Below are 24,587 nucleotides of genomic sequence, written 5' to 3' on the forward strand. Positions count from 1 at the left end.
GAAAAAAAAAAGAGAAAATAGTATGCTTCAATTTACATTCAGACTCCATAGTTCTTTCTGGATATGGATAGTATTTTCCATCATGAGTCTTTTGGAACTGCCTTAGATCCTTGTATTGCTGAGAAGAGTTAAGTCCTTTGGAGTTTCAGTGTTGCTGTTACTGTGTACAGTGTTTTCCTGGTTCTACCTGCTGGACTCTGCATCAGTTCATATAAGTCTTTCCAGGTTTTTCTGATATGTGCCTGCTCATTATTTCTTATGGAACAATAGTATTCCATTACATAAATATATATATATACCACAACTTGTTCAGCCATTCCCCAATTGATAGGCATCCCCTCAATTTCCAGTTCTTTACTACCACAAAAATACCTGCTATAAATATTTTTGTGCATGTGGGTCCTTTTCCCGTTTTTATGATCCCATTGGGATACTGACCTAGAAGAAATGTTGCTGGGTCAAAGGACATACACAACTTTTATAGCCCTTTGGACATAGTTCCAAATTGTTCTCCAGAATGGTTGGATCAGTTCACAGCTCCACCACCAATGCATTAGTGTTCCAATTTTCTTACATCGTCTTCAGTATGTATCATTTTCCTTTTTTTGTCATGTTAGCCAATTTGATAGGTGTGTGTCCTTCATTTTTGAAGAGGACCAGTGACATCACAGGTAATGTCTTGACTGCCAGGCACTTTGGATTTAAGTGAGGTACAGTTGTGAAAAGTTGTCAGTCTTACTCTCTCTTCCAGAGTCATCAAAGTTCAGTGGCAGGGCAAAAGTTAAGATGACTGGCAGTGGCCTAGGATGCAGTGGATGACATTGGTGTCTTTGAGGTCTGACCAAAAAGGGATGAGCAACATTGAAAAGGCCTTCCCCTCATACCAGAGGTGCTAGTCCTCCCTGAACACCCCATGCACCCAGAGTTCAGCAGTATATGAACAGAGAATTACCAGAAGAATTGGCTTATTTTCAGAGAGGAAGAGGAACTAGAGACCAAATTGCCAACATTTGCTCAATTATGAAGAAAAACAAGGGAGTTCCAGAAAAAGTGTCTCCTTTTGCTTCATTGATTACCCTAAAGCCTTTGACAGTGTAGATGAAAACAAAATGTGACAAGCCTTCAAAGAGATGGGAGTATCAGATCATCTTTCTTGTCTCCTGAGGAACTGGTACATGCTCCAAGAAGCGAACATGGAACAACTATTTAGTTTAAGACTGGAAAAGTAGTAGTATGACAAAGCAGATATTGTCTCCTTATTTATTTAATTTATATGAAGAGTATATCATGAGCCATGCTAGGCTGGCTAAATCAAAAGCTGGTATTATAGTTGCTGGGAGAAATATCAACAATCCCAGATACACAGACAATACCATTGTGATGGCAGAAAGTGAAGAAGAATTATGAAACTTCTTAATGGAGGTTTTAAAAGAGGAGCGTGTAAAAGCTGACTTGAATCTTAACATCAAAAAAAAAACCAAACAACAACCCAAAGAGCTTGGCAACTGGTCCCATCAATTCCTGGCCAATAGAAGGAGAAGAAATGGAAGCAGTATCAGATTTTATATTCATGAGCTCAGAGATCATTGCAGATGGTGACTTTAGCCATAAAATGAAAAAAAACCAAAACATTGCTCCTTGGAAGGAAAGCTACATCAGATCTGGGTGGCATGCTGAAAAACAGACATCACCTTGCCGACAAAGAACTGTATGGTGAAAGTTATGGTTTTTGTAGTAGGAATGTATGGCTGCGAGAACTGGTCTATAAGGAAAGCTGAGTGCCACAGAATCAGTGCTTTCAAATTGTGCTGGAAAAGAGTTGCTTGGACAGCAAGGAGATCAAATCAGTCAATACTTAAAGATATTAACTCAGACTATTCACTGAAAGGTCAAATACTGAAGCTGAACCTTAAATATTTTGGCCACATAATGAGAAGATGGGACTCATTAGAAAAGACCCTGATGTTGGGAAAGATTAAGAGCAAAAGGAAAAGGGGACAGCAGAGGTTGAGATGGATAGATAGTGTCATGAACATGAGCATAGAAGGACCTGGAGTACTATGGTCCATGGGATCTTGAAGAGTAGGACACAACTAACTGAGCACCTGCAAAATAATAATTTTTAGAAAAATTAGAATTTTTGATAAAATATAATTTTAAAAGATTTTCTGTATTCTGAAGGGATGAAAATTCTTTCTCTCATTACATACAATAGATGCCAATGGGAAAATAAGATTTGCTGTGTAAATATTTTCTTTTGCAGTCATTTAAGAGGAATTGTCTACTTCATATAGTTATAGATACTTATCATTTTATAGCTGTACATATGAATCTAAGCTCTCAATAGTGCTGTACAGTAGTACAATTGTAATAGAACATAGCAAAATAGTTGACATCCAAATAACAAAATTTTATGTGATTGAGTCATGTTAAATAATAAGAATCATTTTTCTTATAGCTGTTTTGCTACATATGTTAAACCTATATTTCCTAATCAGGGTTAGGACAGATTCTTAAATAAAGAGGATCTGTTTGTTGTGGGATGAACCTAGTCTTCTTCACTCCTCTGCCAGTTTTTAACCATAGAGGTGGAAGGAATGATATCTATTTAAATATATGTACATTTATTTGTTGGATCCAGGGGTTTTGAATATATTTGGCTGAATCACTGAGTAGCTCTAATATGGAATAGTTGCACTCTTGAATATGGGAAGGAAGAGAACGTGTCCTGCCAAGTTCATAAGAGCATCATGGGCTGACCAGATTAAAAAAAAATCAATTTAGCTCAGTTAGTTCAATTAAGGTCACCTAATACTTATTAACATGTAAGACACTGCTAATAGAATGATACTATAAGATAATTCAGTGATGTAAGTTTGTGTCTTGATATGTTTCTTTAGCATTGCCTTCTTGGCAAGAAGAAGGACTCAGATTCCAGTTGACAAAAAAAAAGTCAGTGACTCAGTCAGTGTCTAGTAATGTCAAAGTTGAAAGGGATCTCAGTGGACATCTAGTTCAACTGATAGCTGAACAAGAATCCCTTATTCAGAATGCCCAGGAGATCATTTAATTTTTGTTGAAATACTTCCATTTGGGTGGAACCAACTACCTCCCAAAGGAGCCCATTCTATTTTTGGATAACTCTATTAGGAAATTTTCCCATTTTATCAGGTGGAAATATCTTTCCTTTTGTAGTTCTTACTTTTTGCTCCTAGTTCTGCCCTCCAGGATCAAGCAGAAAAGTCCATTCTCTCTTTAACATCTTAAAAAATGAAATAATGTATGTGTGTATGTATATATATGTATATAGATTGTGTGTATGTACATTATATATATATATATATATATATATATATATCACTTTGCAAAATTTAAGGGGATGTAAATAAGCTAGTTATTTTTAATTCATTATGATAATCAACATGACTGTCCTTCAATTACTTCAGGAGCATTATTTGATTTCTTTTTCATGTCCCTCCCCACAAATTTGTCTTCTCCAGGGTAAATATCCATTCATGTATAGCATGGTTTTGAGGTCCTTGATCATCCTGGTCACTTTCCTCTAAATGCTTTCTAGGTGATTACTATCTTTCTTAAAATCTGACTAGGACAGGTATAATGGGACTCATTGGACATCATGTCCTTAAAAGTATTCTAAGGCTATAAAATGTTTTATAATTGTCGAGAGGCATTTTACAGTCAGGATGAACATGGTTCAGGTCCTGTCTCTGACAAATATTAGAATCTGTGTGACTTTGGGTAAAGTCATTTAAACTTTCAGTATCCCAGGAAACTTTAAGTTACAGATGAGTCTTGAACCTTTATGAATGGAGGGAGTTTCTCTACTGAGATTTCCTTGTACTAATGAGTTCATTGATCCAGATCTCTCCTTCCCCCTTCCCTCACCCCCTCAGCTATAACTTCTACTGAGTTTGTAGTGAAGAGCCAGCCATGTCTGACCATATATATCACTTTCTCCCTGCCCTCAAACATTCCAGTGGCTTCCTGTTTTGTGCAGGATCAGATATAAAATCCTCTTTCTTGATTTTTTTTTTCCCTTTGCAGTTCTTACACTTTACATATTCAGTGATCCAGTGACACTGTCTTCCGTGATCTTGTTCCATCTTCATTCATTTTCTCTGGCTGTCCCCTTTTCTTGGGATTCTTTCCCTCCTCATCTCTACCTTCTGGCTTCCTTGACTTTCTTCCAGGCCCAGCCTTTCCTGGACCCCCTAAATGCTAGTGTCTTTCCTCTGATGTTATTTCCAATTTATCCTGTATATATCTTGTTTGTATATTATTATTTGCATGTTTTCTTCCCCATTTGGCTGTGATCTCCTGATCTCCTTGTGAGCTTGGGCTATTTTTACCTTTCGCTATTTATTACTATAATTGTTTATAGTATGTTAACTCTATAGTATATAATACTATAATTTAGTATATAGTACATATATGAGTAAATATATCACATATATTTGCTATTTATAGTATTAAATAGTATTGAGTAGTTTTTAGTATTGTCTAGATAACAAGTATTTATTGTTTACTGTGTTGCAGGCACTGTGCTAAAGTTCTGTGGGATACATAGGAAGACATAAAACATGATCTCATGAGTTGCTATAGGTTAAAGAACTTCTCTGCTTCTTGGCATACAGTAGGCATTTAATAAACGTTTGTCAACTTGACCTGATTGATCACTTGCTCACTAACCTTTTGTGATGTTCTGTTTTCACAATGTTCATGTTGAAAGGGAAGAAACTTTTTCAGCTTAATAGGACCTGGAGAATATTCGCATTGATTAACATGGTGTGTGAAGCATAACGGGCACTTAAATGTTAGTTTACTGACTAACTGACCTGTCACAACTGGCTCTCTGCTGGAGTGGCTTATATAGAGAGAACTCTGGGTCACCATGATGGGGCACTGGAGGAGGACTTTGGTATAGAAATTATATTATAATGTACATATAAGTCTACATTAGCCATATGACATGTTATTGAGTGCACAGCAATCTTACCTTGAATACATTTTTTCCTCCTGGAAAAAGTTTGATTAAATTAGTCACTGAGAATCTCCTTGCCACTCATACATGTATCTAATCTCTGAGTACCTTTGGCTGACAAAGTATTCATTCACCTGGTTAAAGCATTTCTAGGGTGATTTTCTCTATTCATTTAGACTATGTGGTTATATTTTGCAAGATTTGGTCATTTGTGAACTGCTAAGTATAGTGAGGGAGCTTCTGTGTGGCCACATTTGTAACAAAGCTTTCTAATTTTAGTGCCATTAAGCTAACAGCTAGTTCAACCAAATTCACAGGAACAGATGTATATTTAGACCCTTTCCTCTAAAAACAGTCGAAGAGAAGCAATGTTGGTCATAGGTTGCAACTTTCTATACCTTAAAAAACTTCCCAGAGAGTTTTACAGAAGTACAGATATGAATATTTGTTTTGAAGGCTCTTTTCTTGCTAGTCTAAGGCAAGTTATATCTTAAAAAAAGATCATGGTACTTGAAATAGCAAGTAAAAAAATTCAGAAAATAAAAATATATTTAAAATACATAGCTATAATAGTTGTTCAGACTTAAATAGCAGTTACAAAATTTAGCTTTAATCCTAGATTTCTTGGGGTATTTTTTTGTTTTGTTTTTACATGGAAGCAGCATAGCATAATGTTTAGAATGGTGCACTTGACATGTGGAAAACCTGGTTTCAAATGTTATGTCCCAAACTTGGCAGCACTTCATTACTTTAGTTTTGCCATCTGTAAAATGGGCAGTAATACTTGCATTATTTAATTAACAGAATCGTTGGATGTCTGTTTGGTTTTTGTATAGGTGTCAGCTCTTACAATTTCTGGAGGGAGAAATTGAGATTTGAGCGGATTCAAAATTGGGTTAGTTGATTTAAAAAGCCAAATTAGAGAAATGATTAGGGAATATGGCCTTAGAATATTTTTAAAAATCACAAGTTTAAGTAAAATCTGGGTTGTGATGTTTTGTACATAACCAGGACGTATAGAAAGGTGGTGTATAGGATGGACTTCAATACATGCATACTTTCTTCAGCTTGGTCCATCAGGTGATCTGGGTTACAAAAGTAGATAATACCTCGGAACGTTTGATTCTGATTCTCTCTGTTACCAAAAGTTTCCTTTGCTTAGTAAGGAAAGGGAGCAGGTAAAGAGGGGCTGTGGCCCTGGCCCTGGAGGTGGTAGGAAGGCCTGTGTTCAAATCCAGACTCAGACCTTCTAGCGAAATGACTGGTCAGCTCATTTAAACCTTTTTTTGCCTCAGTTTCCTCATCTGTAAAATGAAGATAATAGCATTGACGTCTTAAAATTATTATAAGGATGAGATGAAGTAAGGTTTGTAAAACCCTTTGCAAACTTTAAGGCATTCCATAGATGCTACGGTGAGGATGAGGATGAGGATGAGGATGGTGATAATGTTGTCTTCTTCCTTTACAGTTACGTAGGCAGGATTTGTGCCGAAGTCCTCAAACTTCTCAGCTGGTGAAGAGCTCCTGCACCACACTGGCCATATCAAATAATTCCCAATAAGAACGTAGAACCAGTGGGCCAATTTTCCTGAGAACACTCACTCATTTAATTGATGTTTATGACCTAATTTAGATGTGAAACAAGATCTTCATTAGTGAAAGGCTAGTGTATTAACCATTAATAGCTATTCTAAACCTCATTTAAAATTTTTACTTCTATCATGGTAAATTGAATCCGAAAGCATTTGTGGTTGAAAGGAAGTTATTTAATTGATTCTTTCAATTCTGTATTTATATAAACTCTACACATAACCCTTTTTTATGGTAAGTCTTTCAAGTATGTGGACCATTGCAATTGCTTTCCACTACTGGTTCTGGTTTTTTTTTTTTCTTTTTTCTTTTTTTTTTAGAATTTTCATTGTAGAGGACTTCATTTCTTGTGTTTATTTTATGCACTCATTCAGTCAGAAGCAATTTTAAGCACTTACAGTGTGCTTATTTGATGTCCTTAGAGTACTGTCATGTGACCGTGATAACTTTGAATATGCACCATGTCAAATTAAGGAACATGTAACAATTTAAAAATAAATGTAGCTTATTGTTTCAGTAACTATCAGTTATTTTGACTATTACCATATGTTCCCTTTAGTCCTGATTTAGACGTTTTATTTTATTTTAAAAATTAATTAATTCTTTTGTTTTCAGTTTTCTACAATCACTTCTATATATCTTAGATTTCTTCCCCCTCCCTCCCTCATCTTCTCCCTTCCTTCTCCCTTCCCTTCCTCCTCCCTCCCTGAGATGGCATGCAGTCTTATATAGATTCTACACATACATTCTTACTAAATACATTTTCACTTCAGTCATGTTGCACAGAAGAATTAAAATGAATGGGAGAAACCATAAAACAAAACATGACACAAGAGAAAATGGTCTGCTTCATTCTGCAATCCAATTCCATAGTTCTTTCTCTGGATGTGGAAGGCATTTTGCCTCATCCATTGGGAATTTTTTAAGTCCTTGCATTTCTATGAAGGCCTGAGTCTGCTAGAAAAAGGCCTCGCACAGTGTGGTTGTTGCTGTGCACACACTTCTCCTGGTTCTGCTCCTTTCGCTCAGCATCAGTTCATATAAGTCTTTCCAGGCCTCTCTGAAGTCTTCCTGTTCATCATTTCTTATGGCACAATAGTATTTCATTACATTTATATCTACAACTTGTTTAGCCATTCCCCAATTGATGGACATCCCCTCAATGTCCAGTTCTTGGCCACCACAAAGAGAGCTGCTATAAATATTTTTGTACATGTGGGACCCTTTCCCATTTTTATGATCTCTTTGGAATACAGTCCTAGAAGCGATATTGCTGGGTTAAAGGGTATGCACATTTTTGTAGCCCTTTGGACATAGTTCCAAATTGCTCTGCAGAATGATTGGATCAGCTCACATCTTCACCAACAATGAATTAGCGTTCCAACTCTCTCATATCTTCTCCAGCATTTATCATCTTCCTGTTAAGTCATGTTAGCCAATCTGATAGGTGTGATGTGGTACCTCAGAGTTGTTTTGATTTGCATCTCTCTAATCAACAGTGATTTAGAGCAGTTTTTCATATGACTATAGATAGCTTTAATTTCTTCCTCTGAAAACTGCCTGTACATATCATTTGGCCATTTATCAATTGGGGATATGTTCCCTTTTCTTAAGGAAAATTGTTGAAGGAAATAAAAATCAAATATAAGTAAATGATTAAGTGCTGGAATAAGTGACACATATAATATTAAATATAAATGATATATTAAATTATAACATAATATTAAAGAAAACTTATATGATCTGTGCTGGTCCCAGAAGGATGAATTGGATTTGGAGGGACAAAAGGTAGAGCCAATTTCCTGCAGTCAAGAAGGATGAGACATAATCAGGGGACAGTAAGGGAATCAGTTTTACTGGCAGATGTATCTTAAAGGGTAAGAGAATTATAACTGTGAAGGGCTTTTAACATGAATTTTGTAACTATAGATAATATGGAGGAGTCATTGCGGTTTTTGATCAAGGACATGTGACCTGATGAATTCATTTCTTAAAGAGTAAATTGAGTGAAAAGACTGTATGTAGGGAGACTTTTTAGGAGGCTGTCTATGAGAAAGTCACTAGCTATTCAGTCAGGGGATCTGGCTCATATATAACTTTTGTGTGACCTTGGACAATTCCTTACCCCTTGCTTAACCTGAATTTACTTATGTATGAAATGATGCATTATACTAGGTGGGCTCCAAGGTCCTTTCCAGCTTGCCTTCCTGTCATTCTACTTTGAGAAGGAATAGTGAGAGTTTGGATTTGAGTTCTGTGATGTGGCTGGAAATGAACAACAGTGGGGGTAGGGGAATTCAGATCATCAGTGGTAAATACAGTATTTAGAACATATTTCTTTCTTTGAATTTAAGACCCAGGTAACTGTTGCCATTGTCCACTTTTCACCTTCATGGCATGCTAACATAGTCCAGTAGAACTAACATAAGGAAGTTTTATTGTAATGGAAAGACAACAGAACTGGAAGTTAGGAGATCATTAATTAGCTGTCTGATTCTGCCACTAAAAAGCCATGAACTTTGGTCACTTTCCTGGATTTTCAGATCTTCTATAAAATAAGGGAATTGGACTAGATTATTCCTCCAGATTCTCAAATTCTGTGCTTTATCAATCAGTCAACAAGTATTTATTTAACACTTAACATATGCCAGGCAATGTGCTAGGCTCTGGGATATGATGCAAAAAAAGAAAAAAGTGCCTACCCTCCAGGGATGTATAATTTATAGGGGGAGATATGTAAACACATGAGAATATAGAATAAAAAATACAAGGGAATTTGACGGTGGAGGTGAGGAGTGGTTCTAGCAGTTGAGTAAACCAGAAAAGGCCTTGTACAACTATGTTTATTTGATTTAAATTCTTTAACGGTTAAGAGAAAATGGAAGTGTAAGAGATACTGGTGGTCTGTCTTAAGTTGACTCTCAGATCATAGCATGGTTTATATGCCTCAGGCTAGTCTCTTTTTTTCTAAATAGCAAGATTCTACTCATTAACGTACTTACGACATAAATTTGCTGTTCTGGATCAAGATTAGATACAGCCAGTATCCTGTCTTTGACCTTGTTATCAAAGGTTGTATTCTGACACAGTAGAGGTGTACCTCACAATCATGCTAGTTTCCCTGAAATAACCAGTCATGGATCTGTCATCCACCTGTTTATTCCCTGCTATCTTGATGAGTTGCGTATTTTTACTATCTGCCATATAAGATCATTGCATCATAGAGCTGGGGCTGGAAGGGGATTCAGAGAACATCTCATCCAAATCTCCCTCGTTTTGGTGATGAAATTGAGTCCTAGGGAGGTTTGGTGATTTGCCAGAGGTCACATAGATTGTGTCAGAGTTGGGTTTGCTAAAGTAGTACATTTTATACTCGATATGTGACAAGAACTAGAATTACATGTTTACCAGTCAGTCATCTAGCATTTATTAAACCGCTACTGTGTGTCTGGGGCAGCTAGGTGATAGGGTGAATTAGAGCTCTCTGAAATCAGGAAGACTCAATCTTCTACCCAAGACACTTACTGACTGTATGACTCTGGACACTTAACCTTGTTTACCTCAGTTTCCTCATCTGTAAAATAAACTGGAGAGGGAAATGGCAAACCACTCCATTATTTTTGCCAAAAAAAACCCCAAATGGGTTACAAAGAGTTGGATATTACTGAAATGATTGGACAACAACATATGCCTAGCACTGTGCTAAGCACTGGATGAGAGCCATTGCTAGTTTTCCTTACTTATATCTTGCCACTGGACTAATGACTATAGGAAAGAGTGAGGTTGATGACTAGACACAGTCCTACCTCCCTTAAATGCAGTTCACTTGCAAGTCAAGCCATCTCCTGATATTGTCGATCCTCTTTGAGAATGAAGGATGAACAACACTAAGGACTGAGTGTCCAATGAAAGGCAAAAGACCAACTTTGATGTCAAGAGCTCATAATTTAATGGGGGAAACAACATGGAAAGAGCTAAACTTAAATAAGAAATATGTGGAATAAATTGGGGATAGTCTCAGAGGGAAGGCACAAAGATCAAGGAGGACTGGGAAAGACTTCTTGCAGAAGATGGAACTTTAGCTGGAACTTCAAGGAAGACAGGAACTGGAGATGAAGATGGGGAGCGTTCCAGGCAATAGTAAAGACCATTAAAAGTGCAGAGAGTCAGGAGATGATGTTATGCTATGTTTTGTTCAAGAAACAGCAGCAGTTCAAGTGTCATTAGATTGGAGAGTATATGGAGAGGAAGTAAGGCATCAGAAGATTGGAAAGGTAGGAAGGGACCAAGTTATGAAGGATTCTAAAAGCCAAAGGGAGAATTTTGTATTTGATATTGAAAGTGACAGGGAGTTGTTGGTCATTATTGAATGTTTGGGGGATGGAGGGCATTTAATACGGTCACAACTGCACTTTAGGAAGATCAGTTGACAGCTTGATTGATCGGAGGACATAGAATGGACTGGAGCGGGGAGAGACGAGGTGGGGAGACCAACCAGCAGACTACTGCAGTAGTCCAGGTGTGAGGCAGAAAGGGTCTATGACAGGGTGATTACAGTGTCAGAGGACAAAAGGGGGGCATATATGAGAATGTTGGAGGGAAAGCCCTCTTTCTTGGTCTATATAATTCTTATTATGGTCATATTATTTTTTATATATTGCCATTTATTTTTGCCATAAGTTCTCCATTGGAAAAAATATTTTCTACATGCTGGAGACTCTTCGTCCTTTTTATATGTTCTAATTTTACCTATTTCTCCCTAGTTTTAGTCTATAAGTATTTGATAAAAGTACATGTTGACACTATTTATTTCCTTTATCCTTTTATAAACTTTCAGACTTGATTAGGCTCATAATCCACTAAAAGTAGACTTGTCTTCTTCAGCATCATCCATTACCTATTCTGATAATTAATTGTGGGTTTTTTTTGGATCTTCTTCAGTTCCTTTTTCATTCTTGAAATACATTTGGAAGCACAATCCCCAACATCTTATTGTGTATATTTTTCTTGCCCTAGAAATATCCATTCATTCCCTCCTTTTGTTTTGTGTCTTTAAGCCAGTTATGCATCCATGGCAAAACAGCTCCCCAACTCAACAACTCCATTTTTGAAAGATAGTTTTTGTCATGAAACTGTTATAGGCTTTTAAGAGTCTAAATATATTTCATCCCTTATCCTTTAAAAAGATTAGACGTTACTTTCTGTTACAAAAACTATGTTATTTTCTCCAAGAAGGTCATTTTTTTAAGTGTTCAGAAAGCTTTTGCCTTATTTTGTACTCCTCACTGATCCAAGGTTCCTGGAATCACTTTGGAAACTTCGTATGGCTGGGCATCATTTTTGAAATCTGCCATTGCTCCAGAAGGATGACCGTTTGTAACATTACATGTTTTCATCAACAATGTCCTTGTTTCTGTTTCCTCAGAAGTCTGGTAAAAATAATAATGGTGGTGTAATACCCATGTCAGGTTCCTGTATGGGAACTCCCTCTAGCAATTGAGACTATAACTCATCGGTAATTCATAATCCTTGAAAGTTGCCTCAGGTGATAATAATCATAATGGTAGCTGGCATTTATATAGAGCACTGTGGTATACAGTGTTAAAATATCAATATCCTCATTTTGTAGATCAGGAAACTAAGGCCTGGAGATGTGAAGGGTCCTATCCAAGGTCACATAGCTTTGGAATTTGAATCCAGGTCACAATTTCTGCTATAGAATAACTATGTTTTTATGCTTTCTTTTCCTGATGATTTATCTATACCTAGTTGATCCTTCAGGCCTAGATGTTTGCTAATACTTTCCAATTACATCTATTATTTCTGCCCTGTCTGCCTCAAAAGATCACTTGGGAGTAGGACTTTTCCTAGCATCGTCCTCAGTAAAGAATGAGGAAAAGCGTTCCTTCACTTTGTTTTTGGGTTTCCTTTTCATCACTGAGCATACCTTTTACATATTGATCATTAATTGGTTCCATAGAATACAGCTTGGCTTTCCCCCTTTGGTGTATTCAAAGAACCTCTTATTAATAGAAAAAAATTTTGGCAGGCCTAATTTTTAGCTGGTACCTGATCTGCTACATTCAGTGGACTTACTCTTTTTCAGCTTTTTGTAGAGCTACCTCCCTATTGCCCCCTTTTAATCTTGCGTGTTTTTCCAGTGAAGCTATGTGTTTTGTTCCCCTTCTCTTTGCCTTCCTAAGGTTTTTTATCCATGACTCACATATACTCTGAGGTATTGATAGGATGTCTTGAGGCTTCATGTAGATAATTTATTTTTTAATCTTTTTCTTTTATCTTTTCTGATTAGTGTTGTTTTAAAAAATCATGCTTCTCACTTTTAAAATTGAAATGCCCTGTGACATAGCTACTCAACTTTCAAGGAGGAAATGATGGTGACATGCGATTCAGCATTTCCTTTCTCAACAGGCTTGGTTTCCTTAGTGTTAAGGGCTGAATTTCGACATATGTTTGTGTATATTTCATTGGCTTTACTGTTCTTATTACACATTAAACACCTCATTATTCACTGAGAAAGGGGGGGGGGAATGTGTATATAGATTCAACATAGAAGAATTACTTGATTTCCTGTGTGTAAAGCATACATTTTAGCAGTTGATAAATTTATAATGAAAATTACGATGCTAGACTATTAAACTCGCAGCTTAAGGTCCTAAAAATTCTAAACATTCACTTCATTTACTTTAAAAGTGTTTTTGAGAGCTCTGCATGCCATGAGGTGTCGTGCACATTTTCATTGTTTCAGTCTTCCCCCTCAGCTCAACAAATCTTCCAGGTAAAGGAGTATATAGATGACCTTAGTCCTAATTTTACCATGAAACCTTAAGATGGTTGCATGTGTTGATGATTCATACTGGAATTCATATTTTCAATATATGTATATTTCACTAACACTTCTAGTTCTAAACAGTGGTTTCAGAGTCATTTATGTTGCTAAGACATGAGACCTAATTCTGCCATTTTGAATTTTTGCTTTGGGATTAGTCTATCAGTAAGTGTTTATTAAATGCTTGCTATGTGTCAGGCACCTAACTGCTGAGGATAAAAATTAAAAAGTAAAAATATTTTCTGTGCTGGAGGAACTTCTATCTTAATACAAATTAGTACATTAACCACACATTTACATATGAGAATATACAGTTTGTTCAAAAAGAATGCTAGGTAGTTTGAGGAAGAGAGCAACCATTAGCATTTGCCCAGAATGGAGAAAATAAAGGGGTTAATGAAGAAGATGGTGCTTGAACTGAGATTCAAAGAGAATTAAGGATCTTAGGCAGTCGACCTGAGAAGGTAGTATGTTTCATGTATGGAGAATGGGCAATGAAAAGATGTCTTTGCAAAGCATAGTGTACCACAGAGTATGAGGGAAGAGTACAAGAAGACTGGAAGGACAAGAAGGGACAAGCTTGTAAAGAACTTTAAATATTCTTATGTGTTCCTTGCTGGAATTTGTTGAATGGGCAGTTGGTTGTGATATGATTAGATGGTCTTCAGTAACCATGAGTAGGAATCATAGAATTAGTCTCAGAAGTAGAAAGCAGATCCCTTAGAGATTGTTTAGTCCAAGGGTGGGGAATTTGTGACCTTGAGGCCACATGTGCCCCTCTAGGTCCTCAGGTACATTCCTTTGATTGAATCCAAACTTGACAAAACAAATCCCCATAATAAAAGGATTTCTTCTGTAAAATTTGGACTTTGTGAAAAGACCACACTTGAGGCCCTAGAGGGCCACATGTGGCCTTGAGGCCTCAAATTGCTCACCCCGATTTAGTTATTGCCACCCCCCATATATATCTGAGTAACCTAAGAACTAAATGATGTTCTCGTCTCAAAGCTTTGCCAGCAGTACTCATGGTTTTTTTATTTCATAATTAAATAGCATTCATTATACCCAGGATATACCATCAAAACCAGTTTTTTCCATTTAGCAGATAAAGCTAACCAACAGGCATTTTGGCAATTCATTTCCAATTTTGATGAAGCCGCTGAGCACTGTACAGAAAGCTTCCACCATGAGAGAGAAGAGATAGGTTTTAAAAGTCTTTGCTTAGTACTTATTCCCTCTCCCATTATCATCACAGGGTCAAGGTGATGGCCAACCAGGGTTGTTTTACGTGCCATCCTTCACCTACTGTCAGATATTGACTGGGTAGGGGGCAGTGATGGGAAAAGAAAGTTAACGTTCCTCTTATCCCCATTCAATCCCCCTAGGAGTCTTCGAAAACCATTGTGCACAGATTTCCTGGAAAGGGGTAGCACCATTTTCGGAGGAACCCTCTTAAACCAGTGGACCAAGTTATTTCATTAGCTCTATGTCCATAGCACCATATGGGAACTTTTTTTCTGGGCATAAATCTTGTGTCCATAGGGCACTGAAGCAGTTAATCTAAATGCTCTCAAATGGAATCAGACTGCACTGCAGACACAGGAGTGAGTTATGATATGAGACCATCAGGAGGTTCAACTTTGCTAGAATAACCTCTGGTAAGCTTGTGGTAAATGCTACTAAAGGGAGTGAAAAACTCTGAAAGAAAAAAATTGTAGACATTAAAAGAAAGCTGGTTAGGCTTGTAGACAAGGCCACTTAAAATATTATAAGTGAGGATCAAATAGTTTTCATTTTATAAATCCATTTGAGCATTAATCACTGAAGTTTGCTGGGATGGCAAAAAAATGTGTTTAAAGGTCTTCTGTCAGCCTTTGCTGATTAGATGTAGTGGTAATTAATTTTTGGTGTGATTCTCTACTTTGTCTCTTCTACTGCTAGAAGGGGAAGAATCTTGAGATGTAGCTTTTTTTTTTTTTTAAATTGGACTGGATGTCACTAAAATATGAGGAGAACTTGTCTTATTCTGATATGAAGCTAAGGTAGCACATGAGCTTAGGTCTCTTAACAGTTCTGATGACCTTGGGATAGTGCTTCAGGAAATTATTTATAACAGTACAGATGGGGTTTTTATGTACTAGTGATGTTTTCAGGTTAGCTCATTTTTGTGTGTGTGTGCAAGCCTTAAGTGCTTTGATATTTCTCCAGTCGGGTTCTGCTTAATTTAATCTCAGAAAGACTTTTTTTTTTCCACACTCAGAATGAAACTAAATATTCATATGGGAGGGGTGGGGGGAACCTTCTACTCAGGAGCAGACTGCATTAGAGTTCTGCCAACTGGCCTGTTTGTGAGAGCTAGTGAAGTCATCAAGCCAATTCTATTTTAATACACAGACACAGTGCTCCAAGGCAGCTGGAGGTGCAGGCACACAGAGAGAACGAGAGAGAGAAAGACAGAGAGAGATGTTTTTCAGAAGCAGAAATTTTCCCTGGTGACTGACAGCATCCCCATTTCAAACCTGCTGGGGTTTTGAAATCTCAAGGAATCATAAGGAGAATTGTGTATTGGTCCCAAGCAGAAAATGTTGAAGAGGAGACCTAGCCATTACAGGTTATCTGAAGCTGTATCTTTGTGCAACATATGGATGGCCCACTGTCAAGCTATGGTGACTCTGTCCATCGAACAGAATAGGTTGCCCTGGGTAAGCAAAATGGTGACTGTAAAGAGCTGTGGATGGAATCTTTTGTTTATATAGCAGGCAGTAACTTTTTTTTGGTTAAAAATGATCAGAAATGCAAAGCCTGCCATTTAATGACACCATCCTATAGAGGATTATGAAAGAAGTATTACTGAGAGAAGTAGGACACACATCCTATATAATTTATGAGCATATTGAAAACAAATTTAATATTATGCTGGGCAATAAATGAATCCATGAGGACAGCAAGAAGGCAAAAAGAAATATACATATGACTAAGATGCAGGTTTCACAGTTTCTACAAAAACAGATCCAGTACCCCTAAATATTTTGGTAATCTAGAATGATGTTTTAGTTTTCTGGGTTAGAAACTTTGGGGGTTTATTCATTAAAGATCCAGGCTTTGGTGAAGAAAAAAATTTGATTAATGAATCATGAACCAGGATCTATTTTCAATACCTCTGAAATGATGCCAAAGTGAACACTAAGCCTCTGTTTTAAAAGACTGACTACGTAAATAAGAATACACCAATCAGTTTTTTAAAGTTAACTTTTGAGCTTAACTTGAAGATGCCTGTTAGCCCAGGATAACTTGAGGAGGGGCAGTTTGATGATTTGAAGAGGGGAAATACTTTAGATATTCTTCTAAAAGCAGAAGGTGGCCTCTAATGGGAAATACTAGCTCTCTGCAATAAGGAGTTAATCAAACTAGAGACTCTTCTAGCCAGAGTGCACTCTGGGGTCACGACTATCAAAGCTGCCATGATTCAACCTGATTTAGCAATGGGAACTCTGAGACAGGAAGTTGCCTTGTTTATAAGAAGCAGGGTAACCACAGTACAATCTCAAGCAACCGAGAAAGATTCCACTGGTGCTTTCATTCTGAATAGCAGGCAGAGGTGCTAGAAAAAAAAGAAACAAAACTTTGAATTTACTTATTATGAAATATTGGTTAAAGAATTAAGATGCCTTTTTGCAAGGTCTGCAGTCAGAAGGGGTCAACTTTGCATGTCTGAAGGGCTTCAAATTGTACACTTGTGACATTCGTCATGTATTTAAATGTGTAAACTTTCTTTGGATATCAAAGAATGGGGGCCCTCGTTTTTTTACAGTAATCTGATTTTAAGGTGGGGTGTGTGTGTGTGTGTGTGTGTGTGTGTGTGTGTGTGTGTGTGTGTATTCCATTGTGGCTTATTATAGAGAGGTAGCCTTGGAATCAGAAGACCTGAATCCTTAACCTCCCCCTGCCCAGACCCCTTCACCCCCAAGACTTGTATGATTGGAAGTTGTCAAGAAAGTGCTGATCTACATTAGTAGAGGGGATTTTCTCACAGTGAGTTCCCCATATTGAATGAAATCTCAAGGGTGCATTTGTGTCTTCATTTTACATGAGTCTTACACATGCAGGTACCTCATTTATAATTATCTAAAATAAATGTTAATCCTTCCCCCTTGACACTGCAGGAGGATAAATGTGAGAATGACACAGAGATTACCAAGGATTCTTCTGTGTAGGAAACCCTTTATTTATCCATAGAGCCATAGGAATTTTAGAGCTGGAAGGGACTATAGAGACCATTAAAATCAACTTCCTTAATTTTCAGATGAGGAAACTGAGACCTAGAATACTTAAGTGACTTTTTCCCAGCTCAACAATCAAGAGTAGTAGGGAACAGAGTATTTTGATTAATTGATTATGCTAATTAATAGAGAGTATTGTATATAACACATGAATTATCAATTTTTTAGGGAATTAAAATTTTGTTTGTATTTACATACCTATATATATAAAATTTCTGAAAGAAAATTTTGAATATAATTTGTTCCTTTTTTTGTCCTGTATGAACTGAAACAATTGGATTAGATCAGTAGGAAATTTTTAGAATTTGTGGTGCTTTAAGATAATCGTTATGAAAGTCATTTACTATTTATATATGGTAGATGGGGAAAGGTATAGAATCAAGGCAGGAGAATTTTTCTTTCTGCTTGTTATCCTCAAGTCCTTGGGGTAATATATGACTCTAGTTACTTATACTATCCTCTGGAGATTATTTTTCCCCAAAACTGTTAGATATTTCATTCAGAAAAAAAGCTTAATAATTAGAGCTAGTGAAGAGATATAGCTCTAGTAATTCAGTTACTTAACATTTCAAAGGGCAGTAGATAAATAATAGATAATAATATTTTGAAGTCTGTAGCCCAGACCATACAGAGAATGGCTCTTTATTTAGTAAATTAAAAAATCTATTGAACATATCTCCTCCCTGTATTTGTCTCCCTTTGCTATTTTCTTTTTTTTATTCTCTTTCCCTCTCTTCTTTCTCTCACTTTTACTTTTTTCTTTCACAGATTCTTGTTCATTTATTGTGTTGTTCTCCTTACTGTTGTTCTACTCCTCTTTACACTGATCTGTTTCTCTACCACTTCCTAACTCCTTTTCTCTGATTCCTCATAATACTTTTTTGGGGAATGAATTTCACATTTCAGAATGATTTCTCTTAAAAAACAAAACAGAAACCTACATTAAATTGCTTTTCTTACATATGGCCATTGTTGGGAATGGAGCAGCAAGGTAGTACAGAAGATAGAATGCCAGGCCTCCAGTTGGGAAGACCCATCTTCTTGAGTTTAGAGCTGAAGTCAGATACTTACTAGCTGTGTGACCCTGGGCAAGTCACTTTATCCTGTTTGCCTCAGTTTCCTCATCTGTGACATGAGCTGGAAAAGGAAATGATAAACCACTCTAGTATCATAGCCAAGGAAACCCCAAATGAGGTCATGAAAAAGCAAAAAACTACTGAACCTAACAAACATTTTGGGGGATCTCACCTGGATATGGGTCGGTGGGCTTTAACCTGAAAAAATAGAAACAAAAACAAAAAACGATTCCTTCGTTCAGCTGTAAGAGGTAGGATTAAATCTCTTTTGACTTCGTAACATATTGTGGAAGCTTTTCATAAATTTGGATACTATTCTGTTTACTGAGTTCATCTCATTTTTCTCTTCTAATACCAGTGTGAAGAATTAAGTCAAAAAACTGTATTCTGGATATTTAAGATTTTGGTTGCTTGGATTCTGAATAATATGGAGTTTCTTCAGCATATTTGTTCTAGTTTCAGTGTAGAGTAAGAAAATAAATATTTCATTTCCACAGGATATTTTGCCAAACTAGAGTACGTGAAATCAAACTTTCACTTTTCTGCGTGCGTGGAGTTGCTCATGTCAAGTAGGATTCCTGTGTATACCTTAAGGAGAGAATGTACCACTATGGTTATATACTCAGTGCCATGGAAGACAACTTTTTTCCCCCATAAAACACCATGTGCAATGTTATTAATCTTTACAGTAAACAAAATGACAAGTGAGCAATTAAAGGCAGGCCTTGAGAAACATTCACACATACACACATACATACACACATGCACACACACACACACACACACACACACACATACACACACACAATTTCCTCCCTCCCTCCCCTTCCCCCCAGCACAGCCCCTAACAGATGCTTGTGGGAAAAGTGCTATGACATAATTTGCATATAGATTTAATGGTTTATATATTCCGACTGTTGTCCTGCGTTTTCACTTCACCTCTTGGCGATTTCTTCCATGTCTATTGGTGTATTTTCCTAGTTTTCTAGCATGGGCTTCAGGCAGTACTGCATTATTTTTGGTTCACAATAATAACTCACTTTTTTATACTAATTTTGCCTTTAAAAGGCATGTTTCTTACCACAGCCCTGGGAGATAAGAAGTACAAAGTTCTAGTATTATGCCCATTTTACAGATGATGACACTGATTCTTGCCCCATCAGTCAGTCATACAAAAGTGTTCAGAGCTAGAGTTCAAACTCTAGCATGCTGACCTGAGATCTAATCTACTTTCCCCTGTGGCTGGCTGCCTTTCTGAGGTAGCTCAAGAGCACGACCCCCAACCTCTCAGCTTCCTTACTCTTGTCAGGTGCCTGGGCATTTTCATGGGGGAAGGAGGATGTCCATTTTCAGTTGTGGGAACATTTTAAGAGCCCAGGTAATTTGTCCAGCTTCCTGTCCCTGAGTGGCTTCTTAAAGCTTCAGCTACCTCCTTTTCTACTCAGCGGCTGACTCTTGGCTTTGACTCCTTCCTGATGTATGTGTTGGCCCTCTTGGCTGCTCATTTCTTTTGTCCCTGGATGTTGTTATAGTCTCCAGGTTTAAGCTCAACCCTGTCTAGCCAAATACTTTGCTAATTTACTGCTTTTTATCATGAATTTTGAAAATTATAAACATGCTATTTTTTTCCAGGCCCTCTTCTATTTGTATGTCAAATGGAGACTTTTTTTTTTCTGGTAGGATTACTTCGTTCCACCCCACAGTTCCCAGCCATGGCAAATGCTACTTGGAGGAAAGGAAGAGGGCTGAGACAGGGAAAGGATGTTCATTTGGCCCTGTGTTTGCAGCCTGCAGTTTGATTTCCCTGTCAAGTCTGTGGCATGAACATCACACATGTAATGTGATACATGGATGGAAACTACTCTGCCATAATGCCCGTTCTTGTACGCAGCCAAGAGAATACAATTTACAAGTATCCTCAGATACCTTTGATCGCAAAGTAAATGCTTCGTATTGATTTGTTATTGTGGCACATCAGCACAGGCTTTATTTTTTCCCTTTAATAAATTGCTTTGCAGCCAAAGGGTTTCCCCCCACTTCTAAATATTTCCAAAGTATTTCTTCCCTTCTAGGTATCTATAAACGAATGGGATGGATTGCTAGCAATAGATGGCCAGATTTTTAACTTGTTCAGCATCCTGTAGACATGAGGAGAGTTCAGAAGGTTGGGTGATAGGGTACAATTTAACTCATAAAAATTCTGTTACTTTTAAATTTTTTCTTTCTTGTTTCTTTTTTAACTGTGATTTAATTTTCTGCTCTCTGTATCTACTACTACTATTACTGCTACTGCTACTGTTACTACTAAGGTTTGCAAAGCACTTTACAGATATTATCTCATTTGATAATATGTGTGTCATATATATGCACAAATATACAACAAATAAGCGTAGTATAAGTACTTACGCTGCATTTAAGGGAATTCATGATTGAGGAAAGCAACAATTTCTAACGATAAGGAGCCCCAGGACTCAACTTATTCAGTTGAGTGAAGATTATACTTTCTAGCCTTTGTTTTACTTTCTTTGTAGTCATAAGGAAAATATATATTTATAGATAGTATGATTCAGTAGGAAATGTACTAGTCATGGGTTCCATTTTCACTTGTAATGTGTACTGACTGCATGATCTTGGACAAGTTACTTCAGCTCTGTACCCTCCTCTGTAAAATGGTGATAATGTTTGGACTGATTACCTCGCAGGAAGACCCTTTTTATATTCCCCAATGATTGGTCTCCCTCACCTCCCTCCATCCTTACAGTACTTTGGATTTAGACTCTACTTCTCTGACTTACTTGTGTACACTTGTTTCCTTTTAGTAGAGTTTAAATTCCTTGAGGACAGAGATTCATTTTTCTTTCCTTTTGTCTTTCTTTTTCTTTGTCTTGGTATATTCTTGCCTATAGTAGCTGTTTTAGTACATGCTGTCTGGATAAATGAATGAATTGTGAATGCAACATATGGTGAAGGTATCTCTGTTACATGTACCTCAACGTACTCCTTTATAATTGGAGTTTAATAGGTTTAAGATAGTAGAAGACGCTGATACACAGCAGCGGGGTTCATGCTTTTGTCTTGGAAGTTGGAACTGCATAGCTCGGTGACTTTCAAGGATGGAAAGGCATATGAGGTGATAGTATACTATTTATATCTCTTGTAAATCTCCTGAAGTTAATATAGTTATTTGAATTCCTAGTTATTTCTAAAGGAGGTCATTATGTAATGATGTCACTAAATTTTAAGTCAGTAAAGGACAACTTTTTAAAATACCATTTAGTCACATGACACTCACAGAGGTACATTCTTCATTCTCACTTGATATCTTGGCGATGGCAAGAGAAAGGCAAGAAAGTTTCCTTCCATCTCCCTCTTCTGTCTCCCACAATACCCTGGAATTATAAGAGGACATGGGAAAGAGTCACCCATGATGGACAGTATGGCTGGATCTGTATTATTTTGGGGAATTTCTAAATTGATGAGGTCACAGATCTGTTGGTATATTGTTGGATCTTAAAATAACAGCATAGCATTTACTAGTTAAAAAAGTAAAACATATCAAACAGTAAACATCTGTTAAGTACAACACTGTGCTCTGGCTCCTAAGGAGGTATGGGTTGCAGCAACAGTATAGGTGCTTTACTGTTGAATCTCCACATAGGTGGCTTGTCTGGACAATGTCTGTAGGGGCTGGGCTGGTAGAAGATTTGATGGTATGGCGGGTACTACTATGGCTGGGGCTCTTGGATTTGGTTGCCATCATTGGCAGTTGGTCAGGAGTTAGTATTGGTTGTGACAGGGTTGGTTTTCCACAACGGTTGCTCCCTTCAATGGTGACTTATGGTCTGGAGTACCTCAATTCCTGTGATTCTTGGGGCTCTGGGCCCTAGGTTGTTTCTACCAGGGTCTGAGAGGAGGTGGTAGACAAGAATATGGTGGTAGTTTGGCACATGCAACCCCATAGCTCTTCCTTATGATATCTTGTTGCTTTAGCTGAATGGTATATTTAGTCTTCCCTACTGATGGTAGTTGGTTTGCGACCTGGTATTGGTAGGGAGGCAGTGGATCCATTCTCCATAGGATATAATGGTTGCAGCACCCAGGCTGGAAAATCTTCACTGAACCCATGACTAATCAAGTCATTAAGTGATAGAGTATAGATAGAAGAAAGAAGAGGACCCAGGACAGAGCCTTGGGCTGTACACCCCATTTGGGGAAGTAGCACAAGGATGATGATCTAGCAAAGGAGACTGATGAATCTCTTTTTCTCAGAAGTTACATACATACCAATACTCCAGTAGATATGTGATCACTATCACAAATTGGCCATTTGTAAACCAAGCATTCCCTGTTAAGCCCCATGCCTTTTCAAGAGCATATTTAAGTATTTTTATGAGGTTTGATGCTGTTTATAGTTTTAGATAAAAGACACAATGGAAGTACACAGTTGCAACAGGATTAGCAGATTCTGTAAATCTCTTCTAGTGATTTACGCTTACTTCAACCTGGTGATTTTCAAACTTTGCATCTTGTGACAGAAACTTTCTATATAGCTTTTTTTAGTGTATTTTGAAATCTTAATGTTTCAATCAACAGGATGTCCAATGGCTTTTCAGGTTGGAGTATTAATAGGGATGAGCAGAATGAGACTTGAAAATTTTCAAATGAATTCCAGTGAAAGAGTACATGGTATAGTGTAAAAAGCCTAAACTTGGAAGTCCTGGGTTCTAATTCTGGTTCTGCTACTTACTACCTGTGTGACCTTTGGGAAGTCACCTAACCTCCCTGGGCCTCAGAATAAAATGGTTCTATCACTAGATAATCTGTAAGGCCCATCGCAATCTTAAATCCTGTGTCTTCTCTTATTCTACTTTATTTTAGGAAATGTATAGATAGCTATTGAGTGACATAGGATTACAGTTTGGAGATCACTCTGCAAATGCCTTTTCTTAAATTGTATATCTTGTTACCGTACTCCATATTGGTCTGTCAACCAAATGAATTCCTTTCATTTTTTTCCAAGATGGCAAATAATAATAACCTGTATTTACCTTGCATGTGAAGGTCTACAAAGCACTTTCCTCAGTGCAACCTTATGGGGTTAGATAATGTAGATATTCACACACTCGTATTACTGATTAGAAAACTCAGATAATCTTCCCTGGGTCATAAGGAAGGATAGGAGTTTTGGACTTTGAGATCACTGTTGGTTGCATTATATCATGATGTCCCTCACCATTACCGTAGGCTATTTTTTTCCTAATTGCAACCACTAGTACCTTTCTGAGACAAAAGTGCTATAGTAAAACAATTTCTTTTTCTCTTATAGTTAATATGTACCTTTTTTTTTACTGGACTGATTCCAACGTTGCAGTCATGGAATTTCCACATTTTGTGAGCCATTTGTGACCCTGTACATTGGGCACCATACAAGACTCTGGGAATATACGGACAAAAATGAAGCAAGGAGTGTCTTCCTCTAAGGACTTTATATTCTACAGGGGGAGACACGATGGATAAATAAGTATATACAAAAATAGGGAATTTTTTTTTTGGATTGCACATGTGATTTCATTGATTCAGCTTCCTGTAACTCCCACTCCTGGTGAGTACAGATCTGCACTGTCTCTGCAACTTAATCTTAAGGAGTTGCCTATGTTGCTGAGAGGTTGTGATAGGGCACTGAAGTAGGGGGAAAGAACATGTAGGAAATCTTGGAGCCAGGAGCGTGGAAATGGGGGAAGTGCAGCAAGGAGGTTTTCTTAGATTATGGCAAATCTGTCTCTCTCTTTTTT

General features: G+C 37.3%; 1 protein-coding gene across 3 annotated transcripts in view; it reads left to right on the plus strand.

Annotated features, from left to right (window-relative positions):
- The window catches only part of KLF12 (KLF transcription factor 12), a 561,576-nt gene that overhangs the window by 82,660 nt on the left and 454,329 nt on the right, over window positions 1–24,587 (plus strand). Inside the window, exon 1 of one of the 3 annotated variants that reach the window (XM_072622305.1) lies at window positions 3,343–16,141. The exons of the other annotated variants lie outside the window; for them this stretch is intronic. The gene's annotated coding sequence lies outside the window, so the exon portion shown is untranslated. Of the gene's footprint in view, window positions 1–3,342; window positions 16,142–24,587 lie in introns of those variants that run through there. 3 annotated transcript variants of the gene reach the window in all.

The sequence above is a fragment of the Notamacropus eugenii genome, chromosome 6 (assembly GCF_028372415.1).
Source record: "Notamacropus eugenii isolate mMacEug1 chromosome 6, mMacEug1.pri_v2, whole genome shotgun sequence".
Classification (NCBI taxonomy): Eukaryota; Metazoa; Chordata; class Mammalia; order Diprotodontia; family Macropodidae; genus Notamacropus; species Notamacropus eugenii.